The sequence below is a fragment of the Xenopus laevis genome, chromosome 5L, assembly GCF_017654675.1.
Source record: "Xenopus laevis strain J_2021 chromosome 5L, Xenopus_laevis_v10.1, whole genome shotgun sequence".
Taxonomy (NCBI): domain Eukaryota; kingdom Metazoa; phylum Chordata; class Amphibia; order Anura; family Pipidae; genus Xenopus; species Xenopus laevis.
Window position 1 is genome coordinate 31,276,414 of NC_054379.1, and position 23,409 is coordinate 31,299,822.

General features: G+C 41.7%; 1 protein-coding gene and 1 long non-coding RNA gene across 5 annotated transcripts in view; one reads left to right on the forward strand and one right to left on the reverse strand.

The window, feature by feature from the left end:
- Nucleotides 1-832: 832 nt before the first annotated feature.
- Nucleotides 833-5,794, reverse strand: LOC121393622. Its single transcript, XR_005961195.1, has 2 exons — nt 3,661-5,794; nt 833-1,468 (listed from the first exon to the last, which is right to left on the reverse strand). It is a non-coding gene; the product is annotated as an uncharacterized LOC121393622 (long non-coding RNA).
- A 2,368-nt stretch (nt 5,795-8,162) lies between these two features.
- peli1.L (pellino E3 ubiquitin protein ligase 1 L homeolog) overlaps nt 8,163-23,409 on the forward strand; it is a 38,641-nt gene continuing 23,394 nt past the window's right edge. For 2 of the 4 annotated variants that reach the window (XR_005961196.1, XM_018262821.2), the window contains exon 1: nt 8,164-8,479. The gene's annotated coding sequence lies outside the window, so the exon portion shown is untranslated. Of the gene's footprint in view, nt 8,480-21,485; nt 21,610-23,409 lie in introns of those variants that run through there. The other 2 variants (XM_018262823.2, XM_041562640.1) reach the window with 2 other exon arrangements.

The following is a 23,409-nucleotide window of genomic DNA, read 5'->3' on the forward strand; positions in this document are numbered from 1 at the left end:
GACATCACTCAGCTGACGTCAAATAAATGTTCTGAGCATGCACATATTGTTTTTTCGCCTCAAAATCATCCAAAAATCCCCAAAATCATCAGAAATCGGGGGTGGGAGGTTGAAAGGTCTGATTGTGGCCAAATGTGCCAATAATAACTGTATATTTTTTGCAGCTGCAATATTTGTTTGGTTATATTAGAATAGTAACAATCACTGTAAGCAAATAAAAGGAAATAAATAGGTAATTGAGAGTGAGCACAGTATCACAAAGATTTCCATCTGAGAAGCAAAGAAGGGGCAAGACTGTAAAATCTTAAGGGGGGAATAAGGTGTTACTGGCAGTTCAGCTGCGCAGGTTAAAAAAAGTTAGAAGGTTGAACTTGATGGACGTGTGTATTTTTTCAACCTAACTTACTATGTTACTATGTATCACAGGCAGGTCTGGACTGAGATTCAAAATTGGCCCTGGCATTTCAGGTACACAGAAGCCCAAACAAGCCACACAAAGGCCCAAATAGCCCATTAAATAGTGAGTGGGTATGGCATCTTACAGCAGCCCCTCTGACATTTACCAAAATCCACAGATCTGGGCCTGGCACAGTCCAGGCACAGGGTCCTAACATCCCATGGGAATTTCACCACATTATAAGAAAACACCTCAATATGAATTTACAGTCCCAGATAAATGTTTTCATGTTTATAATGGGGTGGGATTACAGAAACTGAAGGTTATTGAGGATATGTGATTTTGGCACAATAATGGGTGGGGGGACTGCACCACATTTTGCACCAGGGACCAAGGATCTTGCTTACATTGTAATAAAAGCTAAAGGCAGTACACTTTATAAAAAACTTGATTTATTTACTAACAGAAAAGACTCAAATCTAATTATAAGTGGATGAAATATTATACCATTATATTGCTGGATATACTATGGACATTTAGGGATGACAGTACCCATTTAATATGTGTAATCTTGTACTTACCAGGAATTGGGGGACCTGTTTCTGGGAAATCATCTATCAATGAATATGTAATTATGGAACATGTTTCCCAGCTATTTGGAGAGATTGTGTTATTATTCTCTCCATGATTCACTGGATTTAACTAATTTCACTGTCCGTGTTGTTTGAGTAAACAAGCATAGCGACACAAATCAAAAGGAAACCTGGAAATGTAGGGAAAACCATTGATTGTTCGCTAGCACTGAAAGAGTTCAAGGATTCTGGTGACGGGTAAAACGGTGGAAATCCACAATACAACACAGATTTCCCACACTCCAACACAGGAAAGGACACAGGAAGCTGCGTTACAGATGACTGTGTGCACAGTAATGAGAAAAACAATTCTTCTGAGGATTAAGCAGCATTTCTCATGCCAGTGATGTGGCAGATTGTCTCTCTGGGAAATTAAATGTATATTTCTGCATGGACTCTGTATGGATTTCCGCCGACCTGTGCAAACTCAGTCCATAAACTGCAAAGAAAGTGAGACCATAGTATTATCATAGAATATACAGGATACAAGTGAAACTGACACAACTGTTAAACAAATGAGAGGGGAGAGACAAAGCTTCAGAGGTATAATAAACAGTGGGAGGAAAAGTTTATAAAAAAAGGGGAAAACAACAGCAAATTGTTGTGCCTAATTTCAATCAAATTTTAATTAATCCTAAAACTGGAGATTTATAGTCACAGAAGACTAGAAATGGAAAAGGTTGCATCATTTTTATCTATCAATTACCAGTCTATCACAATTTATATATAAACTTTACTGAACCAGACTGAACAGATCATGGGAACGAATCTTCTTAGTCAGTGTGTGACCCTCATGGAGAGAAACAATCTCAGGAGTACGTGAAATAATTCTTGGATGCTTATGTTGGTGGTTACATATAGACTTGTAGACTTTTACATAATGGCCTGGTAGAAATCAGGCACTTCTCTGTTTCTGGTATATGTTGGCAGGGCTGAACTAGGGATAGGCAGAAGAGGCATCTACTTAAAGGGATACTGTCATGGGGAAAAAAAAATTTTTCAAAATGAATCAGTTAATAGTGCTGCTCCAGCAGAATTCTGCGCTGAAATCCATTTCTCAAAGGCGCAAACAGATTTTTTTATATTCAATTTTGAAATCTGTCATGGGGCTAGACATATTGTAAATTTCCCAGCTGCCCCAAGTCATGTGACTTGTGCTCTGATAAACTTCAATCACTCTTTACTGCTGTACTGCAAGTTGGAGTGATAGCACCCCCTCCCTTTCCCCCCCCCCCAGCAGCCAAACAAAAGAACAATGGGAAGGTAACGAGATAACAGCTCCCTAACACAAGATAACAGCTGACTGGTAGATCTAAGAACAGCACTCAATAGTAAAAACCCATGTCCCACTGAGACACATTCAGTTACATTGAGAAGGAAAAACAGCAGCCTGCCAGAAAGCATTTCTCTCCTTAAGTGCAGGCACAAGTCACATGACTGGGGCAGCTGGGAAATTGACAAAATGTCTAGCCCCATGTCAGATTTCAAAATTGAATATAAAAAAAATCTGTTTGCTCTTATGAGAAATGGATTTCAGTGCAGAAATTACAGTTTCCCTTTGAGAGTGCAACATTGGGGGGCGTTGATTAGGTACCTGTTAAGGAGTCTTCTGCCTACCCCTCGTACACTCTCCCCTCTGTGCTCTCTCAGACCCCATGTTAATACTGGTGGTGAGCCGTTCCACCTTTTGTGATCACACACTAAGGCTAGGACCATACGTGTAGAGAATCCGCTGCCCTGCTGCTCCCCTTCTTTTCAGGCAGGGCAGATTTTGGAGCGAAATTTAAAATGTTATGTTTCACCGCCGAAATCCACCTGCCTACACCAGTTTGGAAACAATACTTCTGGCAGAGCAGGAGAGAAGGAGCAGCGGGGGAACGGATTTCCACGCATTTCTCCGCAGGCCGAAATCTGCAATTGTCCCGCCCAAGCCTAAACAGTCCTTACTTTTGTTATTTGATTTAAAGGACTAGTAACATCAAAAAATTTAATTGTTTTAAAGTAATAAAAATATAATGCAGTGTTGCCCTGCACTAGTAAAACTGTTGTGTTTGCTTCAGAAACACTACTATTGTTTATATAAATAAGCTGCTGTGTAGCAATGGGGGCAGCCATTCAGACAGAAATACCTAGGCCCACAATCAACCAAATATTTAGAGAAGAATATTATTAAATGAATCCCTTATTCTAGATCAGGGATCCCCAACCTTTTGATACCGTGAGCAACATTTAGAAGTAAAAGGAGTTGGGGAACAACACTCAGGGGAGATCCTGGGCATTTTGGCGCCTGAGGCGGCCTTCCTTTTGCCAGCCCCACGGCACTCACCTTTTTAGTGCCGGAGGGGGTCGGAGACGGTCCACGTCGCACCGGAGGGGGGAGGGGCGGTCCACGTCGCTAGTGCAGAGAGCACAATTGCACTCTCTGCACTAGAAGAGCCGAATTTCCCTTCCCACTCCTAATTTGCATATGCAAATTAGGATGCGGATTCGATTCGGTATTCGGCTGAATCTTTTGCGAAGGATTCGGGGGTTCGGCCGAATCCAAAATAGTGGATTCGGTGCATCCCTACCAGGATTGAAAAAAAAAAGCAAAAACGTTCCTGTGAATGAGGTGTATGTCCGTCGTCTTACCTAGCACTCAGCTGTTCTGCAGCCACTTCCATGCTACTGCCCTTCAGACTGCGTCCAAAGACTATTCATATGCATGTTATTTCTGAATGTCCTGCTTATCAGTCAAGGTCATCGGTGCTTTGTTGTTTGGAAACAATTCAAAGAAAGCCTACTTCAAAAGAAACAATATTTGCAAGTGCCTTTATCTGAAGTGAAGGAACCACATTCCTTAATTTTAAAAGTTGTTCAAATCTTGTGCCAATTCAAATAACTGATGTCGTATTTGGCAAGATTTTGCATGTGAGATATGTACTGTAGATATTAGAACCATCTTACTACCCTCACTGTATGTATCACTGCCCCTTAAAGTGGCCATACACCTAGAGATTCCATATGCCCCCATTGAGGTGGGCAATATAGGGCTGATTAAAGACACTTCAATATTAGAAAAACTGCCACAAATAGAATGGTAACTGAAAAAAGTAATTATTTCTGGGGAACTATCTGATAGCAACTGAACTGTGTTGAAAAGTGAACAACCCTGTTAAAAGATCTGAATATAAAAAGCACAAACAAATAAAAACACAGAACGAATCTGAATAAGAATACGAAAACCTTGGAATCCTAATCTTTGTAGAAAGTTTTAGAAGTAAAGAAAGGTTTTACAACTGGAAAAGGACAGCTCCCATTGACTTCTACATGACCTCGCCAACTTTTTTATGGCTGCATTTTGTAATAGAGTTTTTCATGGTTTTTACACTTCATAAATAACAAATTATAACAAATAATCAGTCTAATACATGATTCTGTGTGCTATAAATTTCCATTGGGACACCCAAAAAAATTACGAATGGTATAAATCGCTCCCATGGTGTGTATAAAACCAAGCTGCATGCAAATGAGCAGCAAGCATTCATTGACATCAGATAATGTGTGCATGTGCAATGATGTCACTTCCAGTTGTGGGCGGGTGCAATGATGGCACATCCTTTGATGTCAATGGCATGGCAAATACATTTCTGACACCTGAGTTGAAGTCTCTATGCAGGGGAATTATTTGTACACTAGTAATCCAATGATCTACCTCACAAGAACCAAACATGGAGTCGCTTAAAGGAACAGTAACACCAAAAAATGAAAGTGTTTTAAAGTAATGAAAATATCATGTACTGTTGCCCTGCACTGGTAAAACTGATCTGTTCCCTTCAGAAACACTACTATAGTTCATATAAACAAGCTGTTTGTGTAGCAATAGTGGAAATTGAAAAAAGGCTATAGGGCACAGGTTAAATAGAACAGATAACATTATTGTGTTCTAAAGAGTTTTTCTGCTGTGTAACTGTGTGCCTCTTTTCTCAGTAGCACACAGGACTGCAGGAAATCACATTTTATGTTAGCGACACATACATATACTGTATATTAGTGTTATCTACAAACACAGAGGCAATGTTTCCAATGCAAACATCAAGGTCAACAACAAATAAATTAACAAAAAGTAATTTAACAGCAGCGCCCTGAGAAATTCCACTTTAAACACTGGCCCAACTGGTTCAACCAGAAAAAGAGCTTTTAAATCACAACTCTCTGAATTCCGTCCTACAGTTAGCTTTCTGTTCAAGTGCAAATAATAAACTCTTTTTCCAGAGTATATTCTTAATCAGTAATCTTCTCTGTTACCATATCAAACATTTTAATAAACTCTTTGTATATCAGAAGCAATGCATCTACCAAGTCTAGTCCTAATATAAAATTATGTTTGACACAGTTTGTCTCACTAAAAACCACCATGGCTTAAACTTACATACATCCAGCCAAGAAGTTATGTGCCCTAGGGGTGGTTTCAAGTTCTTTCGTGTAACATAGTGATTGACTGACTGCTTCTAAGCCTAAATTAAAATTTAAACACCTATGAAACAATTGGTTCAGTGTATGTAGTTTCGGTAGATATAAACTGCTGAATTCTGTGGTTTGGCTTTCACTACCAAATAACCTTTGATTTACATGGATAATAACTTATGTCTACCAGTGAAAGCCACCTGTTCTTTGGGGGGAAATCCTTTTAACTGTTTGGTTCTTGTTCTGCTGAGGAAGCATCTCTTGCTTATTTCCGTAATGTTTTTTAAATTGATTTTGCTTTGGTATGCCCCTGGTCATATTTAACGCAAGGAGGATTAAGAGCTTTTAAGAGCAGTAATAAATTGTTATTATTATTATCAACAATAATATACTGTATTATTACAGTAATAAAAGCATGAGAAAGTCAAGACACTATAGGGTAGAATTAGGTAACTTAAGTTACCCTTTAATATAGTTGATATTCAACACGCATATTCAGTACATGCTTACTGCTTTTATTAACACTGCAGATTTTGCAGTATACACGTAGCAGGGCATAATTCTAGGGATGTTTGAGGGTCCTACTTTTGCATAAAAATAGAACCTGTTTCTTCAGCACACCCATTCCCTTTCTCATTAATTGGCATAGTACAACAAATGTCTTACAATAAATGGGAATGGGTGATAAGATCCCATGTCAAGCTGGTCATACACTTAAATATTTGCTTGTTTTGGTGAGGTTGCATAACAAGCGGGCACTTGCTCACCCATATGCTTAAACAAACAGGGCCTATAGGGGACCTGACCATTAGGCAAGGACCAGATTAATCTCCCCTTGTGGTCCTCACCTAAGAGGACATTCAAACCTGCCCAATAGATATCTGTCCAATTTTTGGCTACATACTGGTCAAGCTGCCCTCATACACAGGCCAATGAGCTGTCAACTCAGTGTGAAAGGCCAAGTCTGCAGTTTTTATTGGCCCACTTATGGCATGTTTTCGAGTACTGCTAGTCTGGGACTTTTACCAAATTCAGTTGTGGCAACTGGGGGAAACAGAATTTAGATGCTGCTGGAATTTCTATAACATTCTATGGTAGTATAGAAGTACTAAAGGCCAATTTAGTCCACAGGACTGCATGTATTCCCTACATGTATTCCTATAAGGGCAATGGATAGGTTTGCAGCAATTCACTGGCCAAGTTTGTAGTAACAGCCAAGGTATTTCTCTAGGCCAGTGATCCCACCAGTGACTCGCAAGCAACGTTTTTCTCACCAATCCATTGAATGTTGCTCCCAGTGACCTCAAAGCAGGCTCTTATGTTTTCATTCTGGCTTGGAGACTTTTAGAGAAAGTTTTAGTTGCATAAAAACCAGGTGTACTGCCAAACAGAATCTCCTGTAGGCTGCTAGTTCACATAGGGACTATCAATCACAGCCCTTATTTGGCATCCCCGTTAACTTTTTGCATGCCTATGTTGCTCTCCAACATTTTTTTACAGTTGAATGAGGCTTACAGAAAAAAATAGTTGGGTACCCCTGCTCTAGACCTTGCTCCTAACTACCAAATGCAGTTACATCACTATGCCCATCATTACATCACTATCCCCATCACCTTATGGCCCCATCCCTTACATGACAGTGACCATTATGTCCAGCTACATTTGTTATGTTACATTAGAAGCAACCCTAGTAATGGCACAAAGCATGTTTTGCCACCCTTGCAATCTCTAGTTTGCAGGTGGCTGTCAGATTATTGGGAAAATACCTAGACTATCAAAATGACCCTTACAGCATTATAGTGGGTGAAGCAATTATCACCCAAAGTACACTGTATATATTTACTTTTGTAAAAATGGCATATGATTGGTATATGTCTCAAACAATAACAATTAATATGAGCCCAATAATCTAGCAACAGAGTTCCTTATTAGGTTCAATTCATTTATTGCCCTTTATTGCCATCGATTGTAAAGGGCAATAAATGAATTGAGCCTAATAAGGAACACTATTGTTGGATTATTGGTCTTGTATTAATTGTGCTTTTAACCTCTGGGTGACCAAAGGTCATTGGGCCCCCAAGCCAACTGTAAGGACCTGATATAGGGTATCACTTGTTTAACTTGTGCACAAACAGCAGTATTATCTACATTTGGGGAACCATGACTCCGTGACCAGATAGCCTAACTCTCTGAGTTCCTTACAGGCCCGGACTGGCAATCTGTGGGTTCTGGCAAATGCCAGAGGTGCTGCTGTAAGGTCCCATAGACAATCACTATTTAGTGGGCTGTTGGAGGACTATTTGGGCCTAGGGTTGCCACCTGGCCGGTAAAATTGATGGCTGATCCCAATGTTATTAATATTGAAAAGAGATAAATATATAGGAAAGCCGGTGGAAACCCTATTTGGGCCTCTGATAGGGTTGCCATCTGGCTGGAATTTTACTGCCTGTCTGGTAAAAATGTTGCTTGATGCCAATGTTATTTATATGGAAAACCCATAAAAATATATCAGATTCAGGTGTAAAATATACCACAATACACAGCCATACATTCACAGGTGTAAACTATTGAGCCACCCCAACATAAAGCCACAAAGCTCCCCTCCTCTGCTGTATCGCCTGACTACATATCCCATAGAGCCTTGCGGCAAACAAAAGACGTGCCTCTCCGGCCTTGCGTGCTTACGTCATGGCCTAGCCATTCCTTCGCCACCCAGCGCCTCACACAAGCGTTGCTGCTGCAGTCACTGCTTCTAGTAGTGAGACAACGGGAACGGGCCAGTTATTGTTTGCTATAGCAAGAAGGAAGTGGTCTCCGAGAGGGCATATTTCCAGCCTGTGAAGAGGCGGCCACCCATCGTTTCTGTCTCTTGTTCTTATCAATTACACGGTCGCTGCCTGGGGGAAAGGCAAGGTGCTGCCTGGTGTCATCCCTCAGCGCCGAGCTGGGTTTCCAGGGAGGCGTAAGGAATACGGGAGACCGGCTGCGGGGGCCCATTCGCTGTGTAAGTCGTGACAACCCTCATATGCTTGTGTAGTTGTGATGTGCCTCAGTGTAACCCATTGATCACCACAGTCCTATTGTGCTACACACTGCTGCTGCCTACGGACAGTCCTGGGAGGCCAAGCTGCGGCTCTCCAGCTGCTCATACAGGGAGGGGGTGATCATGAATATCCAGGGGCTGCACAGAGACATACACCCTCCAGCCCTGAGACATACACCCTCCAGCCCTGAGACATACACCCTCCAGCCCAGAGACATACACCCTCCAGCCCAGAGACATACACCCTCCAGCCCAGAGACATACACCCTCCAGCCCAGAGACATACACCCTCCAGCCCAGAGACATACACCCTCCAGCCCAGAGACATACACCCTCCAGCCCAGAGACATACACCCTCCAGCCCAGAGACATACACCCTCCAGCCCAGAGACATACACCCTCCAGCCCAGAGACATACACCCTCCAGCCCAGAGACATACACCCTCCAGCCCAGAGACATACACCCTCCAGCCCAGAGACATACACCCTCCAGCCCAGAGACATACACCCTCCAGCCCAGAGACATACACCCTCCAGCCCAGAGACATACACCCTCCAGCCCAGAGACATACACCCTCCAGCCCAGAGACATACACCCTCCAGCCCTGAGACATACACCCTCCAGCCCTGAGACATACACCCTCCAGCCCTGAGACATACACCCTCCAGCCCTGAGACATACACCCTCCAGCTGGCCTGATACAATTCCCAGGCTGGGGTTGGAGTGCTCTGGGCACTGCAATTCATCAATAGCTGTTTAGAATCAGGTTGCCTTTCCCAGTGACTGCTGAACTACAGCTCCCAACAGCCCTCTGCCTAAGATCTCTGACTGTATATCAGCAGGGACCTTTAAAGGCCACATTTATAACATCAGACTGAAAGCGCTAGTTCTAGAGATTCTTGCATCCAATGCCATTTAAATATGAATCATATTCTCTCCTTTGAGTGGAAAGCTGACGGACTTCAATTTCCATGTGAGAGCTGACTGTTCAGGGGAAATGTTAATCAGATTGTGCTGCTTGCAGCAACTCTTTGTCCTTTGGATTGGATTTAAGAATTGATGCCATTACAGAGCAGGGGCGTTACTACAGAGGAAGCAGACCTTATTCATATACAATTTCAATAAATATTGGTAAAACTGGTCAATCTCTAGACATTTTGGGTGCCTGGTATATAATTTGCTGTGGGGCCCAGTAATATCTTGCCACTGTTAAAGACCTCAGAATCCTAGTCTTACCGGTTGGCACGGCTTAACACATGTTACAGCTAGGGTTGCCAGCTTTTCTCAAAGTTTTTACCGGCCGATATGGGGGGGGGGGGCGGGAACAAACGGGGCGCTCTGTGACGCAAAAAGGAGCGGAGCCACTTACCATGCCGCAAAATGGGTGGATTCGCTTCACGCGATGGCCAGAAGGCTGAAAAAAAGGTATGTTTTAAACGAATTAGGGGTGGGCCAAGGGCTTTTTTTTTTAATGTATTACAAATTTACAGGCAACTACATTGCCTGTAAATTAGTAATACTGGCCCTGGCCTTGGCAGGAGTTTTACTTGTAAGGCTTGTAAAATACCGTCTGGGTGGTAACCCTAGTTACAGCACTCATCCCCAACCAGTGGCTCGTGAGCAACATGTTGCTCTCAGACCCATTGGATGTTGCTCCCAGTGGCCTCAAAGCAGACCTTTCTTTTTAAATTTGTGACTTAAGGTGGCCATAAACGCACAGAAAATATTGTACAAAATTTTTTTCGTACAATATTCGGTGCGTTTATGGTGGGAAAAGAGCCGACCGAAATCGGCAGAAGACAGGCTCGTTGATCGGCTGGATGGAAAATTTTGGTTGGGTGCCTTTGACGGCACCCAAACATCGGCCATTGTTAGCGCTGAATCGTCAGATACAGGTAGAATTCTATTGTTTCAACCTGTATATCAGCTCTACACGTGTGTATTGAAACGAACAATCTTTCTTGGAAAGATCTTTTCCACGAAATATAGTAATTGTTAAGTCTATGGGCACCTTTAAAGACAATCTTTAATTGCATAAAAACCATGTCTACTGCCAGCAGAGCCTCCTGTAGGCTGCAAGTCCACATAGGGGCTACCAGTAGTCAATCAAATGATTATGTTGCTCTCCAACATTTTCTACATATAAGTGTGGCTCAAAGGTAAAAAAAAAGGTTGGGGACCACTGTGTTACAGGAATAAGTACTAAGACTCAGGTACCATCATTTTCATCTATTCTGATATAAATTGCCAGTAAAACCAAAATTGCATGTGTTTGTCTTAGCAAGTTACACAGGATCTCCAGCAAGCTGCAGTGTTGGTTGGGCAGCCTTGCATCCCCTTTAGTATTAATGGCCATGAGTGAAATTGGGCCTGAATTCTCTTCATTGAAGCATTCAGTTTGACTAATCCGATCCCAGACAGCTGTGTAAGGTGACTTTAGATTTTACACTTCATGAATAGGGCACACTTGGTGAATAGTCTGTAGTGTGCACGATGATTGCCGTTGTGTTTAGCATTTGCTATGCCAGATTAGATGGCATTGTGTTCCTTTCTGCCTTTGGTGAACCCTCCTTGAGTCTTTATATGTGTTTGGCAGCTGTTGCCCCATGAACCCTTCCAATCCACACAGACAGCCTGGGACTGCTTAGAATATTTGAGAAATGGTAATAAGGGAACAAACTCATTTATTTTCCAAATGCTTTTGTATCATGGAAAGTGATTAAACAGGCATGGTAATCTGTGGCCCTCTGGGTGCTTCTCATCTACAGTTCTGCTGGCCATAGACAAAGACACTATCGTATGAAACAAAGATTTGTACGATTTTTGTGTGGATCGTCCAGACATTTTTCCTGCCGATCAGTTAATCGGACAGGTTAAAAGATTTATATTGGCTACTGAAAAGATCTCTGCATGTATTGCCTATCTGACGATATGAATGGGAGACAGTCACTACTATTTGTCGGACATAACTTTCTTACAATTGCTGTCTGCCAATAAACGACCAGAGAATCGTGTGATTTCTTCTCTTTACTACTTTACATTCATCTGAATAGTTAGTTGCATGTCGGAAGATTGGCACTGGCAATTGTTTGTCCGACTTTAAGATATAATCTGCATGTCTATGGCCAGCTTTAGCATAACTCAATAGCCACAGCCTGTTCTGGGAGTTGTAGTTTTCCAACTTGAGGCCCGCAACTTGCCTGGCTTGTACTACTGCCACCATAATATGTAGGGACACAGGTTGTGCATCCGTGCTCTTATAGAAGAACTACTTCAAATTCCATAATCCACTAACTGCAAAAGGCTGTTGGTTTTTTGCACATAAATGTTTGTAGGGCCACCTCTAGATACATTTTCGAGAGATGGAAGTCTTTAGATTGAAGTTCTCTGTACCCCCAGTCTGTTTCTACAAAATACCGTTGGTTAGAGGGGTGTGTATGGATGCTGGGTTTCATTTGGAGGGGTTGAACTTGGTGCACTTGGTCTTTTTTCAACCTGATTTAACTGTGTAACTATGTTTACCTGCTTTGTATGCATATACTTTCCCAGATCTCTTTATCTGGATATTCCCTGATATTGTTACAGCAAGTTTGTGTGGCTCTTTACCCCATTTCAAGTTTTATTACATGCAGCCACGCAACACAGACCTTTATGAGTTCTACCATTTTTTGGCCACGCAGGAGTTAATCTGTTGGGTTGGGCATTATGTTTTATACGAAAGCTGATTACTATTGATCCTATTCTGAAGATACAGATAAGGCTCAAGGCTGTATGTTTATCGTACGTAATGTCTTGCTTTGCAATTAAACATGAGGTCCCTTGTCTTGCCCCATCCATAGAGAACCACAATCCTTGTTTTATTTAGCAGCAGTGCTTGTGTCCTGTCATACTGCTGCATGCCTTTTTTTTTCCCTTTTAAGCAATTTCCTGTATGCATTCCTCCCAGTCAAGTCTTTTTTTTCCCTTCATTCCCACTCCTCTTGTTAAAATGTAAGCTTCCTCTCTGCTGTTGGAATCTTCCTGGGCCAGTTGTGTGTAATGGCATAGAAGCAGTTGTGTGAGCTTCGTTTATTGTTCTCTCACACAGTTAATCCTCTGAACGTATTTGCCTGGCCTCATGTACTCCGTCTGTTTGTTATTATTGTGTACTTGTTGCACACTTACTGTTATTGTTCTGAGTTTCAGTCTTTGTTCTGCATATTGTAAGTGTTCCAACATTTGTGCTGTCTAGTACCAGCAGCTCAATAGCGATCCGTTGTAGTGCTACTCAGCCCTTGCTTCTGCTTGTTGTAGCTGCTGAATATATTGGGACCTTATAAATACGTAATAATAATGCTGTGACTGTTGGATTGCTATATTTAAAAACACATAAATCAGTTGACTGGCAGGATTTGAAAGGGTTGTTTTCAGAAATGCCATTGCAGTATTTTACCTTGCTTTTAGGCCAGTGTCGTGCCTTGCTTTTAGGCCAGCGTCGTGCCTTGCTTTTAGGCCAGCGTCGCGCCTTGCTTTTAGGCCAGTGTCGCGCCTTGCTTTTAGGCCAGTGTCGCGCCTTGCTTTTAGGCCAGTGTCGTGCCTTGCTTTTAGGCCAGTGTCGTGCCTTGCTTTTAGGCCAGTGTCGTGCCTTGCTTTTAGGCCAGTGTCGTGCCTTGCTTTTAGGCCAGTGTCGCGCCTTGCTTTTAGGCCAGTGTCGCGCCTTGCTTTTAGGCCAGTGTCGCGCCTTGCTTTTAGGCCAGTGTCGCGCCTTGCTTTTAGGCCAGTGTCGCGCCTTGCTTTTAGGCCAGTGTCGCGCCTTGCTTTTAGGCCAGTGTCGCGCCTTGCTTTTAGGCCAGTGTCGCGCCTTGCTTTTAGGCCAGTGTCGCGCCTTGCTTTTAGGGCCAGTGTCGCGCCTTGCTTTTAGGCCAGTGTCGCGCCTTGCTTTTAGGCCAGTGTCGCGCCTTGCTTTTAGGCCAGTGTCGCGCCTTGCTTTTAGGCCAGTGTCGCGCCTTGCTTTTAGGCCAGTGTCGCGCCTTGCTTTTAGGCCAGTGTCGCGCCTTGCTTTTAGGCCAGTGTCGCGCCTTGCTTTTAGGCCAGTGTCGCGCCTTGCTTTTAGGCCAGTGTCGCGCCTTGCTTTTAGGCCAGTGTCGCGCCTTGCTTTTAGGCCAGTGTCGCGCCTTGCTTTTAGGCCAGTGTCGCGCCTTGCTTTTAGGCCAGTGTCGCGCCTTGCTTTTAGGCCAGTGTCGCGCCTTGCTTTTAGGCCAGTGTCGCGCCTTGCTTTTAGGCCAGTGTCGCGCCTTGCTTTTAGGCCAGTGTCGCGCCTTGCTTTTAGGCCAGTGTCGCGCCTTGCTTTTAGGCCAGTGTCGCGCCTTGCTTTTAGGCCAGTGTCGCGCCTTGCTTTTAGGCCAGTGTCGCGCCTTGCTTTTAGGCCAGCGTCGCGCCTTGCTTTTAGGCCAGCGTCGCGCCTTGCTTTTAGGCCAGTGTCTATAACTCTTCAACATGTCTGCCTGTAAAATAAAGTGTAACTCCACTTGTAAGCAAGAGTGTGTGTTTATTTAGTAGCTTTACATGACGCCAACATCACACGCTCTTGCTCGCAAGTGGAGTCACACTTTCTTTCTGCCATAGATATGTTTAACAGTTATAGGGATTTTTTTCCCTGAAATCCTACTTTCCTTTCTTCTATTAAATCCTCTCTTTTTAGTCTTTCTTGTCCCATATTACCCTCACTGTTTTGGTTATTTAGCCTGGCTTAATACCAGTGGTTCCTTTCCCACGCCATAACCAGTTGTCTAATGATATTCAGTGCTACGCAATATGTTGGCGCTATATAAATACATGTTAATAATAACTTGTGGCCTATTTCCTTAGGTTCTGTTAGTGCTTGCTAGAAACTGCACATTCCCAAGCTCGGTGTCTTTTGCCAGCTCTCTTAAAGGGGTTGTTCACCTTCCAACCACTTTTGTTCAGTTGCTTTCAGATTGTTCTCCAGAAATAAAGACTTTTTATAATTACTTTCCATCTTTTATTTTTTACAGTTTTTCCAAAATGTAAGTTTAAAGTTGAATGTTCGTGTCTCTGGTGTTTCAGTCTGGCAGCTCAGTAATTCAGGTAACTGGGGAAAACAGAAGACTTAACTAAACATGATGGCGACCCCACTATGAAACTCAGTAATTCAGGTGCAGATTCTGAACTGTTTACAATTTTGCAACATTTAGTTGATACATTTCTCAGCAGCATTTCTGGAATATTAGTAACTATTGTATCAATTCTAACAGCTGCCTGTAATGAAACCCAGAGATTCTGCTCAGCAGGGACAAAGATAAGAAATATATCGATTAAATGTATCAGTTTAGAATAGTTTACGGCGACGACCCCCCCCCTTTCCCAGAGCTGCTTTAGAAAGTGAAAAATTCGATTTACACTTCAATATATATAAAATATATAATATAACATAATATAATATAACAGTCACACATAGAAAATAGAAAGTAATTGGAAAAAGTCTTTATTTCTTGGGAACGATCTGAAACCAACTGAACTGAAAAAGTGTTGGAAGGTGAACAAACCCTTTAATGCTCTGTTGCTCATTATTTAGCCATTTCCCTTTGCTTGTGGCCATAGTGGGCAGCATACTGGAAAGTGGTCAGCTGAATATGAATGAGGAGGGCCGATACAGTGTTTGTGGGATGAGTATGATTGTGTGGAGGTGTGAAAATGTGTGTGATTGTATAAGTGTGATTTCACTGCAACTTCACAGCAAAACTTTTACTGCCATCTGGTTAGTTTAGGAGGGTCCATTTAGTGTATGGAGAGGTTTAGAGTTAGCGAGCTTGAAACTGTGTAGATATTTACTACCTTTCTACTATTGTTGGTGGCCTAACAGACAAGGGATAACTGTACCTAGATACAGAACTTGCTAGAGCAGGGCTGTCCAACTGGTGGCCCACGGGCCACCCCCTTCTGTGGCCCCCCACATGCTGTCTGCTTGCCATTTGTAATCTTTAAAATGTATCACTACAGAGATTAACTGGCCCCTGTATTGTTTAAACCTCATTCAGACCAATCCCCTGTATTGTTCACACCTGTGATCCTCCTGCAATGTTCACACTTGACACCTTATTGTTTATATATTAAAGGCCTGTATGCTTCACACCTGAGACCCAGACTGAAACTGCCCACATTATTCACCTGTTCACACCTTATTCAAAATGCTAATGGGGCACCAGCACTGTGTCACTGTATGTAGTACATATTAGAATGATAGCTTTCCCTGTCTCCTGCTCTGCCTTCCCTCCCTGTGTGTGCCATTCTCTGCTTGCCCAGTGCTGCTTGTGTGTGCCATTCTCTGCTTATTCAGTGCTGCTTGTGTGTGTCATTCTCTGCTTATTCAGTGCTGCTTGTGTGTGCCATTCTCTGCTTGCCCAGTGCTGCTTTTGTGTGCCATTCTCTGCTTATTTAGTGCTGCTTGTGTGTGCCATTCTCTGCTTATTCAGTGCTGCTTGTGTGTGCCATTCTCTGCTTGCCCAGTGCTGCTTGTGTGTTCATTTCTCTGCTTATTCAGTGCTGCTTGTGTGTGCCATTCTCTGCTTGCCCAGAGCTGCTTGTGTGTGCCATTCTCTGCTTGTCCAGGCTGCTTCTGTGTGCCATTCTCTGCTTGCCCTACGCTACCTGTGGAATGTAAGCTGTTAGGGTTTTGTTCTGGGGGGTTGTTAGCATTTGGAAATCGTTGATAAGGGCCCCTAAGGTGTTTAATCATGTGTTTGGGGGTTGTTGTATTAACCACAGGGGAGGATGAGGCATATGGATTTAAGGGTATGTTTTAACATGACTTAAATTTTTCACATTTGAGTGATGAGGGATTTCCCTGCAGTGAGCACCAAACATTTGATTTTTTGGTGTGCTACCACCTTTAATGTGGATATGATCTTAAAAGTTCTTGTGGTTTACAGTGGGTGTGGTTTAAAAGGGGGAGTGGCCAACACTGACTTCTATTATTGGCCCTCCACCACATAGGCCAGTAAAACTTTGGCCCTCTGTACCACAGAAGTTGGACAGCACTGTGCTAGAGGATCACTTTGTAATGAGACATCATCAATTTATCTAAGGTGCCAAAGGCCTCTGTATTGTTGCTGATTTTATTTAAACCATTTATTAGGAGGAAAAGAACATCAATTGGCGCATAAAAAAAAAAAACACCTTAAAGGGAAATTCAACCCAAATGATAATTTTAGTTGCTTATAAAAGATAACCTAATTCTAAGCAGCTTTGCAATACATTCCAACATACATTACCATTTTGCTATGGTTTTGAAATTGTTTGTCTAATGTATTGCTATTGAAAGCAGTGTTTGTTCCTTTCTATTCTCTGCCCTGATGGCTCAGACTGTTGATACAATGTAAGACAAGGCAGCTGATTAACTGGTCTTTTCTGGGGAACCAAGACCAGGGCCAGACGATGGTTGATCTCTGCCTGCGTAGAGAGAATCCTCTGCCCCACTGCTCTTTTGTGCCTGATCTGTCTGCACCCGAAAGTGTTATTTTCTGCTCTGGTGCAGGCAGATGCGGAGAATTTCGGCACAGAAATTTCGTGCCAAAATCTGCCCCGCAGTTCAAAGGCAAGGGAGCAGCAGGGCAGCGGATTCTCCACTTGCAGAGAGTCCGCATTACTAAAAAATCATCTGGCCCTAGCTTACAGGTAGCCATAGACGTTCCAATTATGATCTTTCCTGGAAAAGATCTTTCCAAGTAAGATTGTTTTTTGTAATACACATGTGTAGAGCTGAATCATCAGATATACAGACAGAAACAATAGAATTCTACCTGTATCTGATGATTCAGCACTAACTGGCCGATGTTCGAGTGCCTGATCAAAATTTTCCGCTCAGGCTGATAGATGAGCCGACCAATATCCAAGTCTTCTGCTGATATTGGTCGGCTGGTCTCCCACCATACACGCACCGGATATCATACGAAAATTTGTTTCGTACAATATTATCGGTGCGTCTATGTCCACCTTTAGTCTTCGCAGCATTGTTTAAATGTTAAGCAAATGCTGCTTTCAATAGCAATTGTCTTCATCTTTAAAAACAATTGCAAATGTCTGAGAATTTTGAACTACATCTTTAAAACCTGCCCTGCTCTTTTTTTACTTGTTGCCTTGTTGTCCCCTTTTAAATTTTAAAGTGAAGTTCCACTTTAATCCATTGATGCTCCTCTCCCTTCCCCTTAGGCTGCTGACCTGAAAGTTTGTCATATGAAACCTTGGGAATGATTTCAAGTGATACTTGCAGACTGAGTCACTAAATGAAAAGCAGCGCCTTTTAATTTTAAATGGATGTTGCTTAGAGAGTTGAATTTCTGCTCTGAGGCCAGGACAGGTGGATCTGGCAATATTTCAGATCTGCGTTGACTAGTCCATGTGCTTTATTGCTGAACCTCTTGTGCAGGTACAGAGGATGGATATGAAGACTTGTATTTATACAAATAAATTTATTTTTAATGAAGGTTTTTTTTTTTATGATCAGTAAAGCTGAACATGAGCCGATTTGTCCAAATATGCTCTGTGCCAAGTCAGGCTTATGTGATCGCTTAACCTGGCCAATTTTATATTTGATATAAAGGTGGCCATAGATGCATAGATATTATCGTATGAAACAAAAGGTGCGTGTATGTCGGAAGACGAGTTGACCGATATTGGCAAAACACTTGGATAACGGTTGGCTCATCGATCGGCCAAGTCGAAAAGTTTTGATGCACACAAACATCGGCCAGTGTTTACTGCTGAAAACAGTGTTTACTGCTGTTGTTTATATAGTGAATAAAGTACCCCCTTTTGTAAAATATAAGGATATTATAAGTCACCAAGGAGTTCCATGACCATATAAAAGCACAAGGGGTACTTTACCTATCTATTATAATACACAAGATTCAGTGAGTCATGTGACATCACCAAGCACCGTTTATAAGTATATAATTTACAGGATATTCATAACTCTTGTGTATTATACTTATATCTCACGATTCAGCTCTAAATGTAATGAAAACGAGTGATCTTTCCTGCGACCAGTAAATCGTTATTGTTACATCTATGGCCAGGCAGGCTGTCAAAAGCTCCCCATACATGGGCCAATAAGCTGCTGTCTCAAGAGGAGCGAAGTCATCCGCTTTTGTTCTTCAAAATATAATATTGCAGTACCATGTTAAGTCATGCCTTTTGCCAAAAGTTTCCTCGCATGGCAATTTCAGGCGACTTCAGAAAGTTAAGCACTCCGAGTGCCATCCCGCCGGTGATTTATATTCTAGCCGGCAGGAAGGCAGTTCAGAGGTGATTAGATGCACGAAGAAGAAGCGATTTGTAGCTGGGCAACTAATCTTCCGAAATGGCAGCTTGTGCCCTTACCCTTAAGGTTAATGTGCAGGTGCAGCCATTTTTTGCTTGCCTGGAAATATGCTTTACCTGTGTGAGACAAATGTCACAAAAATACCTTTCCATAGTTGTTAGTGAGAATCTCCAGTTCTACAAACACATGAATTACTGGTAAATGCCATTTCCATGGCAGTAGAGAGCCCCTGCACTCTTCCCATAGACCAGAGGGGGAGAACTGTACTACAGGATCCTTCTTTTCTTTACTGCATTTGCATATAGGAAGATTTTGGGCCTTTGGCCACATTTTTCATTTTATTGGCTAAAATGCTTCATTGCCCTTTGAAAAGCCTACCATTCATGAAATAGCAAAAAAATTAAAACAAAAATATTAAAAAAACAACAACTTTTTCTTGCTTGTGGGACAATTCCCATTTAATAGTAATTACCTGTAATCTCTGGGGGTTTATTGCCAAGTTATCATGGCAGAAAGTCAAATCCCAATTTTACATCCCCATATTTTACAGTTTCCTTATTTTACCTTCCCCTCCCCCTGATTGTACTTATTTACCCAATTTTACATTTTCCCAGATGTTACTTTTTTTTTTTTTTTTTTTTTAATGATCACCAGAGTTTCATTGATCTTAAAGGACCATTTATTTTATGTGCTGGGTTAGAACTTTTATCTCTCAGCTATAAGAAATCTAGAAAAAAAATATACATTTATTGCTTATATTTCCATTAGAGGAATCCATATGTCCAATTAAAGAGGGTGTAGTGGTCCCTTAAAGGAACTGTAACACCAAAAAATGAGTGTTTTAAAGTAATGAATATCATGTACTGTTGCACTGCATTGATAAAACTGATGTGTTTTCTTCACAAACACTACTATAGTTCATATAAGCAAGCTGCTGTGTAGCAATGGTGGAAATTGAAAAAAAGACTATATGGCACAGGTTAAATAGTGGGTAACCGATAACACCATTATGTTCTACAGAGCTTATCTGCTATCTACTGTGTAACCTGAGCCTTTTCTTCTTTGAATGGCTGCCCCCATTGCTACACAGCAGCTTATTTATATAAACAATAGTAGTGTTTCTGAAGCAAACACAGCAGTTCTACCAGTGCAGGGCAACACTGCATTATATTTTTATTACTTGAATGTTACTGCTCCTTTAAATGGACTGTTTCTTTGGTGCGCAAGTAGTAAGTTTGTATCTGTAGATGTACAGCTTGCATTGTATTGGACACTCATTGCTGATTCAGACTCTTCTCAATATGAATGATATGTTATAGTCTCCACAAGTGTGTAATTGTTTGGCCTGGATGTCTCCGATGGGATTGGCTTTGGCTAAATTGCTCCTCTGTTTAAGTCCAACATATAACCGTGTTCGCAGCAGTGCCAGGGGTTTTCCAAAAGGAGTATTTTTATTTCTTGTTCCTTGGGAGGCTGCTCCCTGTCTAGTTTTTTTTTTTAATTTCATTTGCTGTGTAACTAGGTCAGCGATCACACAACAACATAATTTTCAATACATTTTCTGGATCAGACAGGCATATTTTGAGCTGTGTGTCTCTGAGCTTGGCCAGCACAAGTCCTTTCACACTTTTATATACTTCTATTTGGGGGTCTATGCATTCCTGTGCCCTGGGAATGGTTGTAGCTCCTTTTCAATTCATGTTATTAGTGTATGTTGCTGTTTTGGCACACGCCATTCAATTTATTATAAAGAATTATCATACAATTTATTATAAAGTTTTGTTTTAGTGTGATCATCATAACAGATGCTGAATATATTGTGAGGCAGTTTTTTCATTTGGATTGCCTGACATACTGCTGACCATAATTAGTGTTGCACCGTTGTCTATTAACTGTACCTGCCCATAAAGGGGCGATTGCACCAAACAAGCGGATCTCTCCCCAATATGCCCACCTTCATGGTGGGAGATATCGGGCTGATCCGATTGTGGTCCCAATGACCGGATCATAATTAAAGCAATATGGGCGGTCGGATCGTTAGACCGCATCAACAAACAGACGTGGTCCGTGATTTGACGTGATTTTTACCCCTGCCCGATCCACATTTGGCTGTCTATCGCCAGATATCGATTAGGGAAGCCATTTGAGGGCCCCACATGTGGTCAATAAGTCTGTCTGCAATTTTATTGGCCCAGGTATGGCCAGCTTTACCCTCTATCTGCACAGTTGAGGACGGTACACCCCTACACTGCAGAATATACACCACATGGCTTATTCTGAAAATGGCGGAAATGATTGCTTTCAGATTGCTGCACTTTTTGGTCTATAATGTATAGCAGCTATATATACACGGTGTACTAACCTTACAGCAGAGCATTGTGTGAGCCTGTGAATGCATGTGAGTGTGCATGGAGGTGGCGTATTGCTGGAATATGCTTGATGAGTCCTATGTGATGTGTGTCGGTGGCGTGTGTTACAGGCGCTTTGCACACCAGGCATCATTCTACTTCCTTTTCTTCCTTTTCAAGCCACAGATGAATGTGTTGAAAAGTCTTGAGCTATGAGTCAGATCCCAAGCAATGCTATTGGTCCCGCACAGTGTTTACCTGTTTAGTATAGCACCTTCCCACCCATGTGAGTCAGCGTGCCTCACTACGCACATAAGTAAAGAAAGAAAGCAATCAGTCAGAACATTATGCCAGCCAGCAGGGTTGCACAAGGCTTGACACTTTGCCTCTGGATTATTCTTCATGTCCCTTTCTGTTGAAGAAGGTAGGCAATATATTTCATATTTAGATCTTTCTCTGCGTGCCTTTCTAAAAAGGTATGAATTTCAGCCACATAGGATTGGCTTCCCTGCTAAAGGAAAGGAGAGCCTATAGAAAATCATTACTTTGTTTAGGATTTAGTGTTTATCGTTAAAGATGTCTTTATGCTGACTTGTGTTATCAGTGCAGTTAAGCTCAACGTTAATACCTGCTTTCAATGTAGATTCGTTTTGTTTGGTGAAAAGGGAGGGATGTAACCTATGATGCCCCATTGAGGATTTCTTTGTGTCCTACATGGCAGTACAAATTTTTTTGGGGGGGGGGTTTAAGGGGCTGGGTCCTATGCTACTGTTCTCTACAACAGTTGCAGCTATCCTCTATGTATATTTGTGCCTGTTTATAAATATATTAAAAGATATATGTGCGTGATCTTTGGCCCGTCTTTCTGTGATTTAATATTTAACAGAGCCTTAAAGGAAAACTATACCCCTCAAACAATGTAGGTATTGTATAAAACAGCTCATATGAAAAACCCTGCTTCATGTAAATAAACCATTTTCATAATAATATACTTTTTTAGCAGTATGTGCCATTGGGTAATCCTAAATAGAAAACTGCCATTTTAAAAAATAAGAGAAGCCCCCTGGGATCATATGATATACGGTGCACACAAACATACCAAACAAACTATACTTGTTAGGTCATATGAGCCAATTAACAGACAGAGTTCTGCCTTTTGCTTCCATACTTCTGCCTGTTACAGTTAGAGTTGTAGTATTTTTGGTCAGGTGATCTCTGAGGACCATCAGTTAATGGTGGTTCAAGGCAAGAGATGTAAAAGGACAATGTTTATTTAAGCATATATAGCAGTTTGATAAGATTCTTTATTATGTCACTTAATATGATATAAACTATATATCTGTTGCTTACATTTTAATTTTGGGGGGTATAGTTTTGCTTTAATGAGTACATCAGCAACTGGCTACTTTTTCTGCTCCAATGTGACACAGGCTTACAATATTACTGTACTGGAATGGGACCTGTCATCCAGAATGCTTGGGACCTTGTGTTTTCTGGATAACGGATCTGTCAGTAATTTGGATCTTCATACCTTGTCTATTAGAAAATCATGTAAACATTAAATAACTCCAATAACCTGGTTTTGCTTTCAATAAAGCAAGTTTGGATCAAGTACAAGGTGCTGTTTTATTATTACAAAAAGTATTATTAATAAAGTCAGTTTGGATCAAGTACAAGGTGCTGTTTTATTATTACAGAGAAAAAGGTTATGATTATTTGATTATAATGGTGTCTATGGGAGATGACCTTTCCATAATTCTGAGCTTTCTGGATAATGGGTTTCCAGATAATGGCTCCTATACCTGTATAGGGACAAATCAGGACTTTATTTTTCTTTAATACTAATACAGGTATGGGATCCGTTAGCTGGAAACCCTTTATCCAGAAAACCCCGAATTATGGAAAGGCCGTCTCCCATAGACTCCATTTTATCCAAATAATCAAAAATGTCCTTTTTATCTGTTATAATAAAACAGTACCTTGTACTTGATCCAGACTAAGATATAATTTATCCTAATTGGAGGCAAAACCAGTCCATTGGGTTTATTTAATGTTTACATGATTTTCAGTAGACTTAAGGTATGAAGAATTGAATTTCAAAAAGATCCGTTATCCGAAAAACCCCAACTCCGGAGCATTCTGGGTAACAGATCCCGTACCTGTACTGTCTATAGTACAATTTCAATCAGGGAAATCGTGTCGAGGCCAATCAACATTTAATTTA